Here is a 24150-nt window from a genome sequence, read left to right on the forward strand (position 1 = left end):
ATTAGAGAGGAGGGCTTATAAAGGCATAACGGTCATGTGATATTATGTTTAAAGGGACAGTGAAACGTGGTAAACATGAAGTATAGAGATTGAGAATTACTGTGATATGACAGGACACCCCCCTTAACGATCTGCTCCGCAGATCAGGGTTTGGGACGGTCTGGATGTCTGCGGTGAAACAGAGATACCAATCTAGGGGCTGATAAGTTAGTGGATGGTTCCCAAGAATCCTCTTCTGATGAATAATTTTTCCACCGAACTAAATACTGTAGAGAATTCTTATAGAATCTAGAATCCAAAATGGAATCAACTTCATATGAAACTTCATCCTCAATGAGTGTCGGAACTTGAGTTGCCAAGACTTGATCTCTGACTGGAACATAAGGTTTCAAAAGGGATACATGAAATGTTGGATGTATCTTAAAAGAATTTGGTAGTTGTAAAGTGACAGCATTAGCATTAACAATCCTAATAATTTTGTAAGGACCAATAAACAGAGAACCAAGCTTTTTACTGGGAATGTGAAGCTTCAAGTGTTTAGAAGACAACCAAACTAGATCTCCCACCTTATACTCAGGAGGTTTCGTTCTCCTTAAGTCATAATAACGTTTTTGCCTTTCTTGAGATTGTAGTAAAATCTGTTTTAGTTGAATGAATCCTTCAGCAATTGTATTCACAGTGTCATTTACCAAGGGACAAGAACTTTCTGATCTTTGAAGAAGATGATAAGAGGGATGAAACCCATAGTTAATGAAAAATGGAGTTGTATTGGTAGATGAATTAATGGTGTTATTATAGGAGAATTCAGCAGTAGGTAGAAGAGAAGACCAGTTGTCTTGCTGAAATGTACAGTAGCATCTTAGATATTGCTCTAAACTCTGATTAGTCCTTTCGGTCTGACCGTTTGTTTGAGGATGGTAAGCTGAACTCAAACGGCGATCAATATGCAAACTAGAACAGAGTTGTGTCCAAAATCGAGAGGTAAATTGTGTACCCCTGTCAGTCGTAATAGACTTAGGTAACCCATGCAATCTGACAATATGTTTGATGAACAAATCTGCTGTTTCTGAAGCTGTTGGCAAAGTGTGAATAGGTATAAAATGTGCCATTTTTGAAAAGAGATCCACAACAACCAGGATGACTGTGTTGTTAGAAGAGGGAGGTAGATCGACAATGAAGTCTAGGGCAATATCTTGCCAAGGTCTATCAGCGATTGGAAGAGATAAAAGTAAACCATAAGGGTGAATTCTTTGAGATTTACATTTGGTACATACAGCACACCCTTGTATGTACTGTTTTACAGACTGAATCATATGCGGCCACCAGAAATCCCTTTGAATTAAATGAAGAGTTTTCTTGAAACCAGGATGTCCTGAAAGTGGAATATCATGTGCCATAGCTAAAATGTCATTCCTAAGAGATTCTGGAACATACAGTGCATGACCATGGTAGAAGAATCCATCATTACCTTTATGAATCCTAGAATCATTAATCAGTGGATCATTCTGTTGTTGTTCTTTGAGAATAGATGTTTTCCCCGCTAAGAGGCCAATGAATTTTTCTGGTGGTATTATTGAGTTTAGTTCAGAACTCTCAGTTAATGGAGTTGAATATCTAGATAGAGCATCTGCCTTTGTATTTCTTACTCCTGGACAATAAGTGATTATAAAATCAAATCTAGTAAAGAATAAACTCCATCTGACTTGTCTGGAAGAAAGACTTTTGTTAGTTTTTAGATATTGTAGATTACGATGATCTGTAAATATGATGATTGGAAATCTTGCGCCTTCTAATAGATGTCTCCAAAATTCTAATGCAGCCTTGATGGCTAGAAGTTCTTTTTCCCCAATTGGGTAATTAATTTCGGCCGAATTCATAACCCGAGAATAATATGCGACAGGATGAAGCATGTTGGTAGAAGAATCTCTTTGAGACAGAATGGCTCCTATTGCAAATTCGGATGCATCTACTTCTAATGTATATTGTTTCGATGGATCTGGGAATTGTAGGATTGGAGCGGTAATGAAACTATGTTTGAGAGCGTTAAAAGAATCATCTGCCTGTTGGTTCCAGTGGTATTTGTTATTCTTTCGGGTGAGTAGTGTGAGAGGTTTTGCGATAGTAGAGAAACCTTTAATAAATTTTCTATAAAAATTTGAGAATCCTAAGAATCTCTGGAGCTCTTTCTTATTTTTTGGAATAGGCCAGTTAGTGATAGCTTGTACTTTGTTGTCCTCCATGGATATTCCTTTTGGTGAAATATGATACCCCAGGAAAGAAATAGTATCAGAATTGAATATACATTTTTCTGCCTTAACATATAAGTTGTTCTGTCTTAATCTTGAAAGAACTGTTCTGACATGTTGTATGTGGTCCTCTTTGGAATTTGAATAAATGAGAATATCGTCCAAATAAATGACAATGTATGTGTCAAGTAAATCTTTGAAAACATCATTAATAAAAAACTGAAAAGTTGCAGGTGCATTGCACAAACCAAAAGGCATGACACAATACTCATAGAGACCATACCTAGTGCGAAAGGCAGTTAACCATTCATCACCTTTGCGAATTCTAATTAAATTATATGCACCTCTTAAATCCAGTTTGGTGAAAATGGTAGCACCCTGTAACCTCTCTATGAGTTCTGGAATAAGAGGTAAAGGATATCTATTTTTTATTGTACAGTTGTTCAGTTGTCTATAGTCAATTATAGGCCTGAGACTGTCATCTTTATTCTTCACGAAAAAGATCCCGGCACCAGCTGAAGATGTAGAAGGCCGAATAAAACCTTTCTTTAGATTTTCCTCAAGATATCCTTTGAGATGAAGCAGTTCTGGTTCAGAGAGTGGATATATACGACCATAAGGGATTTTACTGTTTGGTTTTAAATCGATAGGACAGTCGTAAGGGGAGGTAGAGATTGAGCCTCAACCTTATCAAAAACATCATAGAAATCTGAGTACTCTGTTGGTATATTTGTGATATCAACCTGTAATATAGTTTGTGATTGTGTACAGTGTTTCTTACAATATGGTGAGTCGAAGGAAATAGTACCACTATTCCATGAGATGGTTGGTTGATGTTTCTTTAGCCATGAAAGTCCTAGAATTATGGGGTACAAAGGAGAATGAATAACCTCAAAGGTACACAATTCAGAGTGACCTGATGAAAATGTTAATGATAATGGATCTGTATGATGGGTAACAGGACCTGAATTGATAAAAGAACCATCAACGACTCGAATAGGTAATGCAATTAATTTTTTAATTATAGGAATCTTGTGATTTTCAACAAAAGATGAATGAATGAAATTATTAGTTGCTCCTGAATCGATTACCACCTGGGCTTTAAGTTGATGTTGATCCCACTGTAGACAAACAGAAAGAGTAAAGTGAGATGAGTTTTTTATAACAGTCTGATTTAAATGAGCTATCTCTTGCTTACCCTTTTTTGATTTTAACAGAATTGGACACTCCTTTACTCCGTGGTCCTTAGCAGCACAATATAAACAAAGATTATGTTGTCTTCGTCTAGCCTTTTCTTCAGGTTTAAGAGGACCTTTGACAAAACCTATCTCCATAGGCTCATCTGTTGAACGGACAGTGGAAACTGAATGAGAACCATAGGCTTTCTTGGTAGATAATTCTGATGACCCTCTTTCAATCTTCCTTTCCCTCAAACGACGATCAATAGATATAGACAAGGTCATAAGATTTTCTAAGTCCTTAGGAATAACCACACGTGCCAATTCATCTTTTAGAGCATCCGCTAATCCAATACGGAATTGATTCGTCAAAGCTGGGTTATTCCACTGTGTGTCAGGTGCCCATCTTTTGAAATCAGTTATATATTCTTCTACAGGGCGTCTACCTTGTCGCAAATGTCTGATAGAATTTTCTGCTGAAGCTTGTTTGTCGTGATCTTCATATAGTAAGGACATGGCATTAAAAAATGATTCTAATGAGTTTAAGATAGGATCTTCTTTCTCATAGTATGCATTAGCCCATGCCTTGGCTTCACCAGTGAGATAAGAAATTACCGTTAGAACTTTAACCCTTTCGGTAGGATAGGTTCTTGGTTTCAATGAAAATAATAAAGTACATGAATTTTTAAAGTCTCTAAATTGAGTTCTGTCTCCAGAAAATCTCTCAGGTGGACATATTTGTGGCTCAGGAGAAACAAGAGGTGATGGTAAAGTTTTAGCAGGTACATGATCCCTAATATGTTTTCGTAATTCCTGATTTTCAACTTGGAGGTCCCTAAGACCCTGAATCATTATATCCATATTTTGAGAAAGGGTTCCAACACGGTTGGACAATTCAGTAACATCCATTATAGATACAAGTGGGTTAAGGGAGGCTTGGTAATATGTGAGGATTTATTATATAATTATTGTGAACCCAGTTGTATCTACTCCACTCAGTCTCACACCAAACCTAGGTACCTTGATAAACTAGGAACCTTATTCTGCTCATTGACTGAGGGTGACCTGTTTAGGTCAAAAGTAAATTACAACTATCTCTAGTTGCTGGAGATATGCACAACAATGTGAATGTGCTAATACTCTCCTAAATAGTATAATAGCATTTGCTAAACAATAGATAATCTCTTTGGATGTAGAATATATTATAACTTTATGTAATTGAAGCTCTGTTAGAATCACTTTAAATAGATTGTAGCTTATCACTCAGGTACAATGCTTAAATGTTCAGGTTAGTGAAGTTCTTATGCAACCTTATTTATGAATGCAGCAGGATTATTATGGCAGAAAAACGAAAAAATGCGGCAGCAACAAGCGGAGTAAGAGATAATTTAAAATTCAAATACTTTATTTCTCATATCTTAAAAAAGCCAATTGGCAAAGAATACAAAGGGTAGCAGGTGATAACCCTCCTTACATGTTTCGTGCCTATGCTCGGCACTTAATCATAGGAGTGAGATATGTTAGTACAACCCCTGCTATTTAAAGGGGAAGTACCCAATGATGGCAAAGCTTTAGAAACACCTGTATCAAAGTAGTGTTAAAACTGCTTACCCTCACCTAGCACTAACCAAAAACACAGAAAGGTATATTGTGTTTGAAAAAATATATATATGTACATGTATGTAAATGCTGAATAACTTAATAAGATATATAGTTATACATGATATGTAAATACACATAAAACAACAACTTCAGTGTTATGTTATAACCTTGTAACCTTATGTCATTCTAGATACTAATTATAAATCACCTCCTATAGGCTAAACTGTATTTATTATTTTGTGATAAATACCTATAATGAATATCTAGGGAATTATATCGAGAAATAGGGGACTATATTTATGTGTTCCTATTTATGGACCTAAATGTATCCCATTATTCATTCATACTTATACAAACCAAGTATAGAATGTATAATATTTAAAATTTAAATTGAACTGAATGAGAGCCTAAGATCCAATATTTGTTAAAGGTAGATTACTATATGCAATATTATTGAGAAACTTTGTTAAAATTTCTGCATAGTAAATTAAATTGACCCTTAAAAAATAAACCAAAAAAGTATATATATATAAATAACTATTCCACATAGTAGGACATGTCCCATTCTCTATTTAGACCCTGTGGTACTATCGTTTTAAGTTTGTAAATCCAAAATAATTCACGTTTGAGCAACAATTTTTGTTTGTTGCCCCCTCTAGTGGGTGACTGAATTTTATCAATAACTTTAACAGTAATGTGTGCTATGTGAGTCATATGTGTTTGATTAAAATGAACCGCTACCGCCGAGTCTTTGTTGTAGTTTTTAGTGTCCCTAATATGTTCTCTGATACGTGATCTGAGCTCTCTGGTCGTTTGACCAATATATTGTAGGGAACAAAGGGAGCATTCTATTAAATAAACTACAAACTCAGTCCTACAATTTGCATAGAACTCCATATTATATCTTTCATGTGTTGCTGAACTGGTGAAAGTATCACTTTTTTCAATAACTTCACACGTAATGCATGGTTTAGTGCCACATTTGTATGTGCCTTTTTTCCTTATCCAATTACTCCCCCGTTTATTTGTTATTGTGTTTACCATACTAGGTACCAGCCTGGTGCCCAGAGTCGGTGGTTTCTTGGACACAAATTTACAAGTATGAAAAATGTTACCCAAAGATTCATCTTCTTTTAATATATGTAAATGTTTCTTGAGAATAGCTGTGATTTCATTGAATTGTTTCGAATACTCTGTGGTAAAGACAATTTTGTCTCTACTAAAATCTTGATCTGATCTCTTTTTGGTTGCAATAACCTCTCTTTGAGTCTTATATTTTACCTTTTCGTGAGATTCATTAAGAATTTTACTCGAATATCCCCTTTGTTTTAATCTGTTTGTAAGATCACTACATTGTAGATTGAATTTCTCAGTACAATTAGTGTTTCTTCTCATTCTAATATATTGGGCTTTGGGGATTGATCTAATTAAATGTGGGGGATGGCATGATTTGGCATGGAGTATGGTATTTCCTGCCGTTGGTTTGCGATATGTGTCAGTCATTATTACACCTTTTTCTGGATCACCTGTGAGCTCTAGATCTAAGAAACATATTTTATATTGTTGTAATTCACCTGTGAATCTCAAATTTAAATCATTGGTATTAACATACTCTAAAAAGGTGCTCAACTCAAGTTTATCCTCCACTATAAATATAAGATCATCTATGAAACGCATATACTTGATAATATGCTTTGCAAATGGATTGGAAAGAGTGTAAAGGTATAAATCCTCCCACCATGCTACATACAGGTTGGCAAACGAGGGGGCAAATTTTGCCCCCATCGCTGTGCCACAAACCTGCACATAGTATTCATTATTAAACATAAAAAAAATTATGTTTTAATAAAAATTCAATGATTTCACAGAAAAAAAGTTTGAATTCTAAAGAATAACGTGTGGCTGTATCCAAGAAGTATCTAATGGCTTTTAATCCTAACATGTGGGGTATACTTGAGTAAAGGGAGGTGGCATCAATGGCCACCCATCTGAACTCCTTGTTCCATTCTACATATTCCAAACAATTCAACAGATGTGTTGAATCACGTAAATAGCTATTAAGGCTTTTAACCAAAGGCTGGAGTATGGAGTCGACCCATTCAGACAATGGCTCAAACATAGAGCCAATGCCTGAAATAATAGGTCTTCCTGGGGGAGAGGTCATATTTTTATGTGTTTTAGGCACATGATGGAATATAGGCACTAATGGATGATCAGGTATCATATTTTTGACCTGTTCCTCAGTGAAGACATTGATGGCTATTCCTTGTTCTATTATAGAATAAAGTTTAGACTTAAATATCTGTGTTGGATTCCTATCCAGCTTTCTGTATGTTTTGGTATCAGACAATTGTCTGTAAGCCTCATTGCAGTAGTATTCTTTATCAAGGACCACTACATTACCACCCTTGTCAGATGTTCTTATCACAATACTATCATTTTGTTTTAATTTGTGTAATGCATTAAATTCTGCTTTTGTGAGATTAGGTTTCCCTGTGGAGCCCTTTGTTTTTATCTCTGTCTCTAAATCTAACAAATCCTTCTGGACTCTCCTCTGATACATATTAATATATGGACCCCTGAAGTTTGTGGGATAGAACTCTGACCTCCCCCTTCTGGGTGACTGTATATCACTGTCCTCTGGACCATATTCACATTCTAAAGATTTTAATTCATTAAGTGTTATACAGTCATCAAATTTGAGGGTTGCTGAGCCCATCTCACCTACAATACTGCTATGGTCAACCATTAAATCTGAATTATCATCTGCACATTCTTCTAATGCTGATTCTTCCTTCTGCAAATTAAAAAAGCGTTTTAATGTCAATTTCCTGACAAATTTATTAATGTCAATGATAGTTTTGAAAGCTGAAAAAGTATTCGTAGGGGCAAAGCCCATTCCTTTGCTCAGTAGTGATTTTTCTTCCTCTGTAAGTTCCTGTTTGGACAGGTTCAATACCGATAGTCCTTCTTGTGTGATTTTCTTTGAGATTTTCTTGATTCTTCTGCCTGCCCTCCTTGTGCGCCTCCTAAAGGGACAGCCGATGTATCTTTATCTTTATCTTTAGGACATACAGCTGTATCTTCTTCCTCATCCGTGTCACTGTCACTCAGAACCTGTAATGACAAGAGGGGGCAGGAAGGAGGAAGTATAGACTTAGAAGAAGAAGAAAGAGAAATAGTAGAATGAGAAGGTGGTGGAGAGGGGGGAGAGAGAGATCTTGGCCCCACAGGCCCTGAAGAAATGCTTCCATCAGATATATATGATTCCTGATCTGAAGTATCAGTTGAAGAAAAGGCCACTTTTCGTTTAGATTTATGCTTCAAGATTGGTTTAGGATTAGCTGTTGCAATGTTTTCTGCAGATGATACTTGGTTCTTTTTGCCCCCTTGTGGGCGAAAGGACCTTCTTCTTGGTCTGTTCTGAAATCTTGACCAGTTATACACCTTGTTATTCAAATAGTCCTCCATATCTCTGTTAAATTTATTGCCTTTTCTCAGCGCCAATTCTCCATCTGTTTTTTGTATTTTTGCTTTTAAATTGCTTTTAAATTCTCCATATTTAGTATCTGATTTCAGGGTCTTCAGATCTACTGTGATATTATCAATTTTAGATTTAAGATTGTCTCTCTTTTTGGTTTTACTTCTGATAACGATGTCCATAAGTGTGAGAGAACATGTGGTTAATGCCTCATTCCATTCTGTCTGTAGGTCTGGGTCTTCTAGATCAAAAGAGGGGTATTTTTTGATTCTCAAGCCCCTTGGTATTCTTATGGCTTTAATATAGTGATCAAAAGAGACCACATCCCACATTAGTCTTAAATCTGTTACCGGCTGCAAACAGCGGCGTGCACCCCCAGTGCTCCACTACTATCCTTCCCACACACTTCCGGTTAATCGAGAAACCGGCTAAAGGGCCTGCAGCGGTTCAGCGTTCGTGGAAGTTCCTGAGGATTATTATGGCAGTGTATTGTATGCAGAAATAACCAGGATATATGCAGAAGATGTTAAACATGCACACTTTCCATTAGTAACGTATATGTATAAGCTTGAATTGTTAGTATATACAGTCTTAGGAACATATGAAATAAGCGTAACTTCAGCAATAACTTTATGTTTAGTACGATACCCAACACTTCATGACCAGCGTGTACTTGTGAAGACTTTGCTAGCTAGCAATAAGTTGTCCTGAGAAGCTGTGTAGAAACCGGCAACAGAGAGGAGCTGCGACACTGACTCCCGGAGTGCTGATGACGTCAGACGCCGAACTACTGCAGACACGCTGTATGTCAGTTAGCGTTTCAGAATGAAGTATGCTGTCCTGTGATTGAAGAAAACTTTGCAGATATAAAGTTAGAAAACAACTTGACGAAAATATAGAGAGCTTCTTGAAAGTTGTGATCACTCCTCATGCGAATCAAATTACCAAGCATCGTTGAATTAGAGAGGAGGGCTTATAAAGGCATAACGGTCATGTGATATTATGTTTAAAGGGACAGTGAAACGTGGTAAACATGAAGTATAGAGATTGAGAATTACTGTGATATGACAGGTTCCTGAAGTCCGGGGCTCCTGTTTGCTTGGACAAAGCGATACAACACAGTGTATCAAAGCAAATGTTTCTGGTAAGGTAAAACTGTTAGTGGTTTTAGCTGATGAGGAGTATCACTACGGTGAAGGGAAAACTTGAACCTTGATATGTTGTAGCGTGATAATCCTGGATGCAATCAATCCAATGACTGGGTAAAAATCCTCTTGTAGTATGAGGATCAATACTGCCTTTTGTTACAATACGGTTGTGGAAATCTCACTAGTAGAAAACTGTATCAACACAGGAATTCCTTGAGGGAAGCTCAGAGAGCAGTTACTATAGCTAGAAACATACAATACTAAGCACCAGATTGCTAGTGCAGCTGGAATTTAAAGGATAGGTAGGCAGGGCTACCGTATTAAAGGTATAGGAACAATATAAAATCATATGTTGAGCTGAAGAATCCTGACAGTGTATCTGTTTATCAAACACAGTAAAAATAATGATCTGCTCCTCAAACCATTCTCTGTTATTTACACAGCCACACAGAGATAGAACATCATCAGGTATTTACCTATGTATCTTTATATTCAAAAGGGTTAGGGTTGTTAAAATCATATTTTTAAACCCAAGTAAAAAGTATTTGGTATGACATTTGAGAACTTTGATACAGGATTAGCTCTGTTAAATGTGATATATATATATATATATATATAATATTCCTAAGTGAGTTAAAATGTGTTGTACCCCTCTATATATTTGGTAAACCATTGACCTAAGTAAAGTCATTCTGCACGCAAACTTTTTTCACAAATCTGTGTTAATGAATTTTTTTTTTAAAAATAAAATAAAAAATTGTATAATATGAAATTCTCTTTGTATATTGTTGCTAGAATGTTAATTAAGTAAGGGAACCCACACTGTTGAAACATATCCAGCCCAGTTTACAACAGTATTTACATATTGCTTGTTATCGAAATTGCAATACTAGTCTGTATAAATAAGCAGTTAACCAAATGTATATAACTAAAGATCATTTTGACAAGGAGGCTGGGCCGACAGCGTCATTAAAACTTTTAACCTATCATAGAGACTTCTATGCTTTTTTAGTCCTAAGTCTGGATAGGCAGGTCATACAGCTATGAGTACGGCCATTGGCTGAAATGCGTCAGCTGACCTGTGACGCTGCCGGCACAATTCGGATGTTATTGGGACAGTATGGATTATGGAAATGCTGCCTAGAGAATTTTAAAAGTGATTAAATAAATGGATGTTTTAATTATACGGATTCCCCGGTTTCCTGTTCTTCTTGATTGGATCTGCTTTTGCCTGATACCGGGTGGAATCTGGAATGAAATGGCTCAGCTGGAACTCAGAACTCTGCACAGGCATTAGCATGTCGCCACACACCAACGTTAACCCTGAGGAGGAGAGGTGAGCAACAGACTTTCTAGTGTCCTGGTTAATAGTTGCACTCTCTGTAGACTGGGTTTTTTTTGCAATAAGAGTAAGTGTGATTGTGTGGGTGACATTAGTGTTGTAATACTGCACGGTCTGTTGCACAATTCAAACGTCTATAAGACAAAAAGGGATGACAGGCATATTGATTCCCAGCTTGTTTGAAGCACCAGTGTTTATTGTAACAGATTTTGGAGTGCGGAGAAGAGGGTAATAAACTTTGCATGCAATTTGAGAACTTTGACATACTTTTTAAAAAAACAAATCCTCTATGACTTGAATAGAACAGCCAACCAATTATGACATTTGGTAGCCAATCCATGAAACTGTAAGGAGGTTGCTGGAGCAACTTTTACCAAGCAAAATGAGATCTGTAATGTTATGCTAGACTTTAAAAAAAATGTGTTTATGTTGACTTTTATGTTATTTCTAATGTTTTTAAAAATGAGGTATGCTGTGTATAATTAATTTACAGTGACTTAAAAACTATAAAAAATCTATTCTGTGAATGCAAGAACACTATTTATATATGTTAATATATGGTGCAAAGCAAATGTTAGGTTAAACCTCTTTAAATTGATTTTGAGGGGGTGTGGCTAGCAGCCGAGGGAGCAAGACGTGTTCTTAAAGAGCTCCGACTAGACCGATTTATATTCTATATAAATTCACTTTAAATACATAGAACTCTTAACTCCTGGGATTCTCTTCAGATGAGAGGAAGACTTGAAGATGACAGGTGGATTTTAGCGACGGAACCTGCTAACTGAGAGATCCGCTTGCTGGAGATCATTTTAGACACTTATAGCCGACAGAGGGTCGGGGCTCCTCTCCGATGGCTGGACAGGATTACAGATTCCTGAGAGGAGTAGGCATAAGCACAGTGTCTTCCTTCATTGCTGGGACACAAAACCTGGACTTATCACATTAGGAGGTGTGCATTGTAGCAATCGGAAGATCAATATTGCACAAACATCCGACAGCAGTCGGTAAGGAGAGGAAGATGGTCAGGTGCTCATTTATAATATTATAAAGGTGAACTCATTTTGGGACATAAATTGACAATGGCTAGTTATAAAAAACAGAGCCGTTAGATCATTCAAGGGCCACTTTTAATACTTTGCAATTTTGGCGGGAAAAGAAGCCATCTTAAGATACAGTGACCTCTTCCTAAAATTAAAAACATCAGCAATACAAATTGCTGTGCCATCAGAACGCTCAGGCGTCCAAGTCAGAAAGTCTGCACCTAATATACAGAGATTGTAGCTTAATAAACAAACCATAAATGTAACTTTAGTCATATAGAGCAATACAGTTCTCTTTTTTTTTACCCTTATAAGAAACACCAATTACTTTTCCTTAGCCTGAATTGGTAGTTTTAATAGCTGCAGTTCGGGAGATACCTGAGGAGTCCTACTTAAGGGTTCACAGTCTCCAGACAAGGACATTGCTCACCAAATATAGGAGGACTCTTGACTTTCTCCCTGTTTCCACACACCTTCCAGAGATTTCATAATGGTTGACTACTGAGCAGGGAGGCATAGGAAAGGTAGGTCACAGATATCCCTCCAGCTGTTGGTTGAGATATTACAGTATAATATGTCGCTTTATAGCTAAATGTGCAGCTTGAATACTCTAGCCCCGGGGAATCACAAATAAATACTGCCAGTTTTGCTTTCCTATATTAATGCAATTTATAACTTACTACCAAAGTTGACAAGATGAAGAACAAAACACAAACAGTCAAAGAATGCCTTACTAAGTCGCAACTTAAGCAAAAACAACAAGACAAAGGTTCTCCATCATCTGGCGATAATATGGATACAAGTACCACAGAAACGATAAGACACCCACCATGACAGATACTCAAAATAAAGAGCTCTTGTCCCATATAAAATCCTTGTTTCAAGAGGAATTGAAAACTGCGCTATCTGACTTAAGACAAGACATTAAGGATATTGGTACTCGCAGAAAAAACAGACAAAAACTTGAGGAACAAATTGAAGACCTTGAAAAAAGATCCCGCAGATCTAATCTTTGGATTAGAAATTTGCCGGTGTCATACAAAAACCTACAAGAGGCTATGTCAAAGCTTATCCAATAACTTGTTCCTGAAATAGAACCTGACAAGCTCCTTATGGACAGAGTGCACACAGTCTTAACTAAACCCCAACAATCTTCTACAAGAGATAATATTCTCAAACTTTATTACTTTCACATAAAAGAGCGTATTCTTAAGGCAGACAGACAACAGCAAACCATTGATTTTGAAGGACATTCATTACAGATATTTGTGGACATTGCCCCAATCATGTTGCGGAAACGTAGGGACCTCAATTCAATAATAATGGCCCTCACTAAAGCTCAGATCAAATATAGATGGGACGTTCCCTTTAAACTTGTATTTTTACATCTGAATGTCTCCTATACCTGCTCTACGTTAGCAGAAGGTTTTTGTCATTGTACATTGTCTTCAGATTCAATTTGAATCTCCCATCACTGCACCAAACCTACAGCCCCAGAGGAAGACTTTTCAATGAGAGTGGACACCGGTGGGAAAAGTCAGAAAGCAAAAAAAGCTAAAGTCAATTCCAAGCACCTGTATGAAGTCTAACTCACGAAGTGAAGAAGAAATCCCTACAACCTGACAAATAAAGTCAACTTGATGAGCATTCTTTCTTCCGTGCTTAGTTTTTAAAAAAACAGTAACTTGATTAGTTCAAGTTATATTTGCTAGATACTGATTATTTATGATAATCTGTGCTTGTTAGCTATTATAACTGGTTATATTTAATTTGTTAATTTAAATACACTTATATACTAGACTGTGTTCTCGCCTCTCTCAGGGGCTATTGTTTCCCTCTCCCCACCTTCTTCCCTTCCCCAGTTCCCCTACAACATTATAGTTCAATTTTGCATTCCCTATACCATAACCCCCTCTTCCCCTTTAACTCTCCCCACCCTCCCACTTCCCGATCCTCCATCGACTAACAGATGGGGGAATATTCATTATTATATATTTCATTATAGATTCAATGGTGCCTACCACCCCATATGTCCTCTTACTTTTACCAGTTCAGGGATAATAACACATTAATGAAAGTTAGTTTGTTCTATATTATCTACACTTATTTAATCTAGACATATTTTTTTATCAAAGTTAATATGTTCAAAAATGTATGATTACTTTATACATGTTTTTCACTGCATAGCTGCTACACTTAATGTCTCCGGTTCACTGCAGATTGTGTTTTCTGTTTACTGCTGTCTTGCAATTGAGTCTCTTCGATATGCGGTGGGTCCCGGCTCTCCATCACTAGGTCACATTATACTTCGCACTACACCCTAGCTCTCCATCAAGAAATGGTGTCAAGTATTCCTTAAGCTTTCCTCCCACACTATAATATTCAGGTACTCATATGATAGCTTATTCGTTTCACCCTCACAATGTCTATTAAAATAATTTCACACAATGTTAGTGGTCTCAAGTCAGATATAAAAAGGAAAAAAGCCATCTCTACATATAAAACCCTAAAAGCTCATATAATAATGTTGCAAGAAACCCCACTTTACTAAAGGCTATACACGAAAATACTGGGACAAATTAAACCCAACACAATATCACGCAGTTAGTGAGAAAAAAAAAATGCGGGGTCACAGTACTCTTACACTCTTCACTAAATTTCAAAGAAGAATAAATAATTAGGCATAGAGAGGGGAGATTGCTGTTGATTAGAGGCTTAATCCAGAATATACCGATTTTAATTTTTAATATTTATGCTCCCAAAGAACAGAAAGCAACTTTTTTTAACAAAATTAAAGAGCCACTAAACCCAAAATCTTTCTTTCATGATTCAGATAGAACATACAAATTTAAACAACATTACAAATTACTTCTATTATTTATTTTGCTTCAGTTTTTAGATATCCTTAGTTAAAGAAAAAGCAATGCACATGGGTGAGCCAATCACATGAGGCTTCTATGTGCAGCAACCAATCAGCAGCTACTGAGCATATCTAGATATGCTTTTCAGCAAATAATATCAAGAGAATAAAAAAAAAAATAGATACTAGAAGTAAACTAGAAAGATGATGAAAATTGCATTCTCTTTCTAAATCATGAAAGAAAAAATGTGGGTTTCATGTCCCTTTAAGCAAGCAATTAAACCAATGGATTATAGGGGGCGACTTTAACCTCACACTAGATCATAATTTAGACAGAACCACACTAGGACCACCACAAATGAAACCCCCTAGACCTCCCCAGAATATTTGAAAATATTTTTCCTTAGACCACAACTTGATTGATTGCTGGAGATCTCTAAACGGGAATGCCAGGGATTACACCTACTTCTCCCCAATGCATTGTACACAATCATGAGCCAAATATTGCTCCTCCTTTTAACTAAAGCCATAATATTAAACTGTCCATGGTCGAATCACTCTATAGTGGAAGTTACTATCTCTGGAGTCCTAAATCCGAACAGAACCAAATCATGGTCTCTTAATGCTAACCTATTACAAGACACCTTACTACTACAAAAGCTTCACCAACAAATTACAGAATTTATAAGCATCAATGCTGGTAGCACCTCTAATCTAATTTATGTTTGGGGAGCATTGAAAGCTTTTGTCAGAGGCTTTTTGATAGCAGAGACCAGAAAGCGGAACAAAGAACACAAAGTCAAACTGACACAATTACAATCTGAAGCAAATATTTTACGTTCCCAAATATCCCAAAACACAAATAAGAAACACAAAAATATTAAGAAACATAAATGATGAGATAGACAAATTACTAAACAAAGAGGCAGCTAGGTCTACTAAACTTATAGACACTCATTATTATATATACAGGAAAAAGCCCAACAAAATGTTAGCAAATAAACTCAAAGAAATCACTGGAAATACTACAGTTCCACAAATCCAACTACTGGATAATAGTAATACCGGTGACCCTCTTTGTATCGCTAACATATTTGCAGATTTTTATATCAATCTCTATAACCTTCCTTCTCATAAAAGAGGAATAAACAAATATGAGGACTTAGATAACTTTTTAGGACCAAGTACACTTCCCAAAGTATCAACAGAGGAGCTCGATAATCTGAATGCACCTATTTCCCAGGAGGAAATAAAATTTGCCATAAAAGCCATAAAGTACTCTAAGGCACAAGGCCCATATGATTTTTTTTATAAATCTTCACAAGGCATTTAATTCTATAATGCAAGGAAGAGAAATTCCTAAGGAAATGCTCATGTCTAGAATAGCAGTTATACCAAAACCAGGAAAAAATAAACATCACTTTTAAAATGATAGGCCCATCTCACTGATTAATCAAGATGTAAAGATATTAACAAAATTTTTGTCAAATAGACTTAATCCAAATAGAGAAGCCCCAGATAACACACGTAAGATTATAGACTTGATTAATATGGCCACTGTCGGAAAAACGCCTTCTCTGTTCCTATCTTTGGACACAGAGAAGGCATTTGATAGAATTGACTGGGACTATATGTTTGCTGTACTGAAAAAAACAGGTATCACTGGAGATTTTGCTCTTACTACTCTCTACTCAACCCCCTTAGACAGAACCACACAAGGACCACCACAAATGAAACCCCCTAGACCTCCCCAGAATATTTAAAAATATTTTTCCTTAGACCACAACTTGATTGATTGCTGAAGATCTCTAAACGGGAATGCCAGGGATTACACCTACTTCTCCCCAATGCATTGTACACAATCATGACTGGGACTATATGTTTGCTGTACTGAAAAAAACAGGTATCACTGCAGCTTTTCAGGATGCTCTTACTACTCTATACTCAACCACCTCGGCCTTTAAAAAAACAGTCAAATAATATTGATTGCGCTATATTCTGAAAAATGTTTGAATACAAATATTTTGTCAATGGTAATTAAATATTCTAATAATGTTAGCTGTTACAGTGCCAAAAATAACTCAACACTACAAACACAGTACCTTGTAATAATGTTCATACTTGATAAAATGGAGTGATTCAGGTGGAAAGTCCTATAAAAGGCTGTTTATATGCCTGGACTTCATTTAAGAAGTATTGATGAATAATCCCTGACCGTGGCTTTGTGTGAAGTTACATGTATAGAAAAGAAAAAGAGAATAGGCGCACAAGGCAGGACTCAAGTGAAAAGTTTTATTTACAAACGATTAGACACACAAATAATGCTGCACTTACTAGATAATAGAATTAAAATGCATTCAGGTGGAGTGTTTAGTGGTTAAGGCTCTTAGTCTCTCACAGCAGGCTCGGTTGAACTGCCTCTTTTGGCTGCATCAGAACCGTCTGACAGGTTGTTCCGGATACTCTGCCAGATAGTTCCGTGGCTTTGTGGGGACAAGAGACTTGAAACACAGACGCCTCCAAACAGTTTGCTGGTTCCCCTCGGCCTTTATCAAACCAAGCCTATTTATATCAAGAATGGCACGAGACAAAGGTATCCATTATTGCCACTGTTATTTGCACTTTGTATCGAACCGTTAGCAGTTAAAGTCAGAGACGATCCCGACATATCTGGACTGAGAGCAGGGACAAATTAATATAAGGTCTCGCTATTCATGGACGATATAATATCATTAACTAGGCCACTTCTTTCCCTCCCCCCAACCTCAATATTCACTAATCCACCATTTTAGACATTTATCAGGCTACAAAATAAATTAGGAGAAGTGCAAAGTGCTTAGCATTAATCTACCCTAACACACAAAAAAACTCCTTGAACTTAATTTTTCATGTAAATGGGCTCAGAAAAAGCTTAAATATCTAGGAATATAGCTTCCAGCAAATATCTATTCTTTATACCAAGTAAATTATCTCCCTATGTTTGCACATATTAGAAATTTATCACAAAATGGCTAAAACTCAAGTTTCAACTAAAATTACCTTTTTACCAAAATTACTTTACTTGTTCCTGTACCTACCGGTTTCAATACCGATATCTGAGCTTAATGCTATTCAGAATGACTTATAACGTTTTATTTGGCAGGGGAAAAGAGCCAGGATTAACAAGAAGACTATGTGCACTCATAAAAGAGATGGAGGGGTAGGTCTACCACATTTTACCTCATACTACTATTCTGCATGAATGGCCCAGACATTACATTGGTTTAACAATGCACATAAGCCTCTATGGGTACAAATTGAATTCACAATTACTAATACAGATTGCTGTACTGTACTAGACTACTATGGACAGAAAAAAGATATAGACTGCATCTAATATATAAACATGTAGCAATCTCACACACCATATTCTTATGGAATAAGTTAATTGCTAAATATCTCTTAGTCCATGATAACTCTAAATTAACGCCTTTGATACTACCACAGACTTCAATAAACTTACTGGTACAGCAGAAATGGGCTAATAAAGGTCCCTATAGAATTGATGATGTTTTGGTGGATGACAATTTTTTTTCATATGAGCAATACAGTGCCCTCAATCCCAATGATAGAAAATTTGGTTTCAATACTTACAACTGAAATCTAGGGTACAGGAAGTATCAGGTTTGTCCAAGACACCGGCAAACACAACATTTGAATCTTTATGTTTATCTAAAGACCTGACACATGGTACAATATCTATCTTGTATCCTATTTTTAATAGCAATTTCAGGGAGACTAAATCAATTATCCTGCAGTGGGAACAGGATTTAGATAAAACTTGGCCTTTAATGACCTTAAAGATGGCCTTTAAGTTGTACCTTCACCCAACTAGGTTTGGGAGATCTGAAAGCCTATCTCCACAGCTTTGTTATAGAGGATGTGGTGATAGAGGATTGGGTATGCAGGTGTGGTGGCATTGCAATAAAATTAGAGAGATCTGGGATCAGACGTCTGGTCTCTTAACCCCTTAAGGACAAGGCCATTTTTCAATTTCTTTCCCTTAAGGACCAGGGCTATTTTTACATTTCTGTGGTGTTTGTGTTTAGCTGTAATTTTCCTCTTACTCATTTACTGTACCCACACATATTATATACCGTTTTTCTTGCCATTAAATTGACTTTCTAAAGATACCATTATTTTCATCATATCTTATAATTTCTATAAAAAAAATTATAAAATATGAGGAAAAATTGGAAAAAAAACACACTTTTTCTAACTTTGACCCCCAGAATCTGTTACACATCTACAACCACCAAAAAACACCCATGCTAAACAGTTTCTAAATTTTGTCCTGAGTTTAGAAATACCCAATGTTTACATGTTCTTTGCTTTTTTTGCAAATTATAGGTCAATAAGTACAAGTAGCACTTTTCTGTTTCAAAACCACTTTTTTTCAAAATTAGAGTTAGTTACATTGGGACACTGATATCTTTCAGGAATCCCTGAATATCCCTTGACATGTATATATATATTTTTTAGAAGACATCCCAAAATATTGATCTAGGCCCATTTTGGTATATTTCATGCCACCATTTCACCGCCAAATAAGATCAAATAAAAAAAATTGTTCACTTTTTCACAAATTTTTTCACAAACTTTAGGTTTCTCACTGAAATTATTTGCAAACAACTTGTGCAATTATGGCATAAATGGTTGTAAACGCTTCTCTGGGATCCCCTCTGTTCAGAAATAGCAGACATATATGGCTTTGGCGTTGCTTTTTGGTAATTAGAAGGCCACTAAATGCCACTGCGCACCACACGTGAATTATGCCCAGCAGTGAAGGGGTTAATTAGGGAGCATGTAGGGAGCTTCTAGGGTTAATTTCAGCTTTAGTGTAGTGTAGTAGACAACCCCAAGAATTGATCGAGGCCCATCTTAGTATATTTCATGCCACCATTTCACCGCCAAATGCGATCAAATGAAAAAAAAACGTTAAATTTTTCACAATTTTAGGTTTCTCACTGAAATTATTTACAAACAGCTTGTGCAATTATGGCACAAATGGTTGTAAAAGCTTCTCTGGGATCCCCTTTGTTCAGAAATAGCAGACATATATGGCTTTGGCGTTGTTTCTTGGTAATTAGAAGGCCGCTAAATGCAGCTGCGCACCACACGTGTATTATGGCCAGCAGTGAAGGGGTTAATTAGGGAGCTTGTAGGGTTCATTTTAGCTTTAGCGTAGTGTAGCAGACAACCCAAAGTATTGATCTAGGCCCATTTTGGTATATTTCATGCCACCATTTCCCCGCCAAATGCGATCAAATAAAAAAAAAAGTTCACTTTTTCACAAACTTTAGGTTTCTCACTGAAATTATTTACAAACAGCTTGTGCAATTATGGCGCAAATGGTTGTAAATGCTTCTCTGGGATCCCCTTTATTCAGAAATAGCAGACATATATGGCTTTGGCGTTACTTTTTGGTAAAGCAAAGCCAAAGCCATATATGTGCATCACACGTGAATTATGTCTAGCAGTGAAGGGGATAATTAGGTAGCTTGTAGGGAGCATGCAGGGTTAATTTTAGCTTTAATGTAGAGATCAGCCTCCCACCTGACACATCACACCCCCTGATCCCTCCCAAACAGCTCTCTTCCCTCCCCCACCCCACAATTGTCCCCGCCATCTTAAGTACTGGCAGAAAGTCTGCCAGTACTAAAATAAAATGTATTTTTAAAAAATATATATATATTTTTAAGCATATTTACATATGGTTCTGTGTAGGATGCCCCCTTAGCCCCCAACCTCCCTGATCCCCCACCCTAAACAGCTCTCTAACCCTCCCTTTCTACCTTATTGGTAGCCATCTTGGGTACTGGCAGCTGTCTGCCAGTACCCAGTTTACAAAAAAACCCTGCTTTTTCATATTTTTTTTCTGTAGTGTAGCTTCCCCCCAGCCAAAGAGCAACCCCCAACCCCTCCCAGATCCCTTAGATGTATTTTAAAAATGATTTTGTGCCCCACTCTATCTATCTTATTTTTTTTATATTTCTGTAGTGTAGCCATTCCCACCTGCTTGTGTGCACCCCCGATGATCACGCCCCCGATCCCGCCCCCTCCACATCATAGCTAGCATTGATGGCCGCCCACCCGCCTCCCACTGCAGCTCCCACCCACCAACAATACCGTCCATCGATGTCCGGTGCAGAGAGGGCCACAGAGTGGCTCTCTCTGCATCGGATGGCCAAGGGGTGTTATTGCAGGATGCCTCGATGTCGAGGCATCACTGCAATAACCGGAAAGCGGCTGTAAGCGAGCAGGATCGCTTCCAGCCGCTTTAAACCCCTAATGTCGTACAGGGTACGTTGCTGGTCTTTTAAGACCAGGTTGTGTGCGATGTACCCTGTACGACATGCGTCATTAAGGGGTTAAGTTCTATATTCCAAAATCAGATCACACTTATACCTGAACAAGCGTTACTACACTTTCTGACACCACTTATCCCGAAAAGAAATCAGAAATTAGTCATGACTATATGCACAATTGTTAGGATTCATTTTGGAAAACTAAACCCCCTAACTTTGCATTCATTGAAAAGAAGATAATACCCCTATAACATGGCAAGTTTGGCAGCGGAAACCTTAAACACTAAAGATAGTTTCATAATACAGTGGGAATCATTCATAATGTATCATGAAGCAAGAGAGAGAAGAGATAGTGAGATTTCTTAGTAGAGATATATTGATGGTACAAGACCATAACAGGGAGCTGGGGCCTATCAACTTATCTAATTATTACTTATTGTTTGCCTTTCTTTAATCATCTTGCTTACACCCTCAATGTTTAAACTCTGATAAGAAGAAGACGAGAAGACAATGGACACTAGTTCAAAGATAACTTTATTGAAGAGCTTATAATGAAGGCAAAGTTTTAAAAGCACTTTAAGAATATGATAACAATATCGATATGTTGATTGCATATACAGGTGGCCCTCGATTTACACCGTTTCAACTTGAGCCATTTCAGAATAACAACCTTTTTTTTCAGTCATGTGACTGCTATTGAAAAGCTTTGGAAAGCAATGCACTAATTAAAATAGCCAGTAGTTGGAGCTGTCCACTTGTTTTGCAGTAAAGTTATGCAACTTAACAGCCTTAAATTGATCTGTGTACACAGATAAGACCAGATCTATCAAGCAAAATTTAGCACGCACTTTTCTATTATTTTCCTGTCCAGCAGCTTGAGGTGAGGGTGCCCAACTGCTTATTAATCACTACAGATTGAAATACATAGAATATGTGCAGACCCAATATTATCTAACATGCTAACAATGCAGAGAACTGATTGCAGAAAAATGCAAGTAAAAAAACTTTTTGTACATTAAACTTAGTTTTATGATGATGCAGTCTGTTGTGTGATTATTTAATTAGGTGATGTTTAGCAATTGTTTTTGTTCATTAAACTTAGTTTGATGATGATACAATCTATATTATTAGGTTTATAATGCTGTTTAGCATTTAAAGTCTTTATTTCAAAGCTTTAAAAATAATGTACAGGTAGCCCTCAGTTTAAGTCGGGGTTAGGTTCCAGAACGAATGGTTGTAAATCGAAACCATTGTAAATTGAAACCCAGTTTATAATGTAAGTCAATGGGAAGTGAGGGAGATAGGTTCCAGGCCCCTCTCAAAATTGTCATAAGTAACACCTAATACATTATTTTTAAAGCTTTGAAATGACGACTTTAAATGCTAAACAGCATTATAAACCTAATAAAATAACCACACAACACAGACTCACTTGCATTTTTCTGCAAACAGTTCTTTCTATACTTTTCAATAGCAGTCACATGACTGGAAAAAAGGTTGTTGTTCTGAAACGGTGTAAATTGAACCGTTGTAAAACGAGGGCCACCTGTATTAGGTGTTACTTATGACAATTTTGAGAGGGGCCTGGAACCTAACTCCCTCACTTCCCATTGACTTACATTATAAATTGGGTTTCAATTTACAATGGTTTCGATTTACAACCTTTCCTCCTTGAACCTATTCCCCGAGTAAACTGAGTGCTACCTGTACCTTTGTATGTTATTATTGTTAAAATCTTACTAAAAACAATTTCAAAATAAATTGATCTAGAAACTCCCAAACAATTAAAGTGTGTGTTTAAGTCATCCAGTACAAGTATAATGCAAAAAGTATATCATTCAGACAGCACATCTCTTTTTTTTTTTTACAAAGCAACACAAACCTTAATAACTTTTTTTTTTAAATACAAGAAGGAAAATGTGTTCATAACCTTTAAATTACTACACAAAAGCTCCTTAAATCATCTTTAGACTTTGTTAACCTGCAAAACAAATACTACATTTGGTGCATTAAGCATAAGATAACAATGAGTAGGCTGCATGATTTGGTCAATCAAGCACATCCACAGATGATTATTTGCATTTGGGAAAATTAAATGATGCTATCAATGAAGACTTAAAGACCCCCAGGAGATATTTAAGTGTTAAACATCATAACAATAATCAAGCTGCCTTTGGATGCCATCCATTATGAATGTGAATTAAAAAAAGTAAAACATCTACAGTCACTGTTAAATTATTAACAAAACAATCATCTCTTTAAGAAAGCAATTAAACAATTAAACATTTAAAAACATAGCAGGTTAACTATATGAATGCAGAATAAATAGGAACATAAATAAATGAATAATACAAAATTAGAAATAAAATAATATAAGATCTAAAGTTTAAAAGTATTGCCTTAAAGGGACAGTCTAGCCAAAACTAAACTTTCATGATTCAGATGGGGCATGCAATTTTAAACAACTTTCCAATATACTTTTATTATCACATTTTCTTTGTTCACTTTTTATTCTTTGTTGAAAGCTAAACCTAGGTAGGTTCATATGCTAATTTCTAAGCCCTTGAAGGCCGCCTCTTATCTCAGTGCATTTTGAAAAACAATTCACAGCTAGACATCGCTAGTTAATGTGTGCCATTTAAATAATATTGTGCTCACTCCCCTGGAGTTTTTTATGAGTCAGCGCTAATTGGCTAAACCGCAATCTGTCAAAAGAACTGAAATAAGTGTTAGAGGAGGAGTAGATACAAGGTAATCACAGACAGCCAGATTATGAGTTTTGCGTTATGGCTGTTCACTAATATCGTGTACGTTATTTCCATTGCGTATCTTTTATAACATAGGTATTACGAGTCTGAAAACAACCTCATAACGCATCATGGTAACATGAGTACCACTTTTATTTA

Source organism: Bombina bombina, chromosome 5, assembly GCF_027579735.1.
Source record: "Bombina bombina isolate aBomBom1 chromosome 5, aBomBom1.pri, whole genome shotgun sequence".
NCBI classification, from domain to species: Eukaryota; Metazoa; Chordata; class Amphibia; order Anura; family Bombinatoridae; genus Bombina; species Bombina bombina.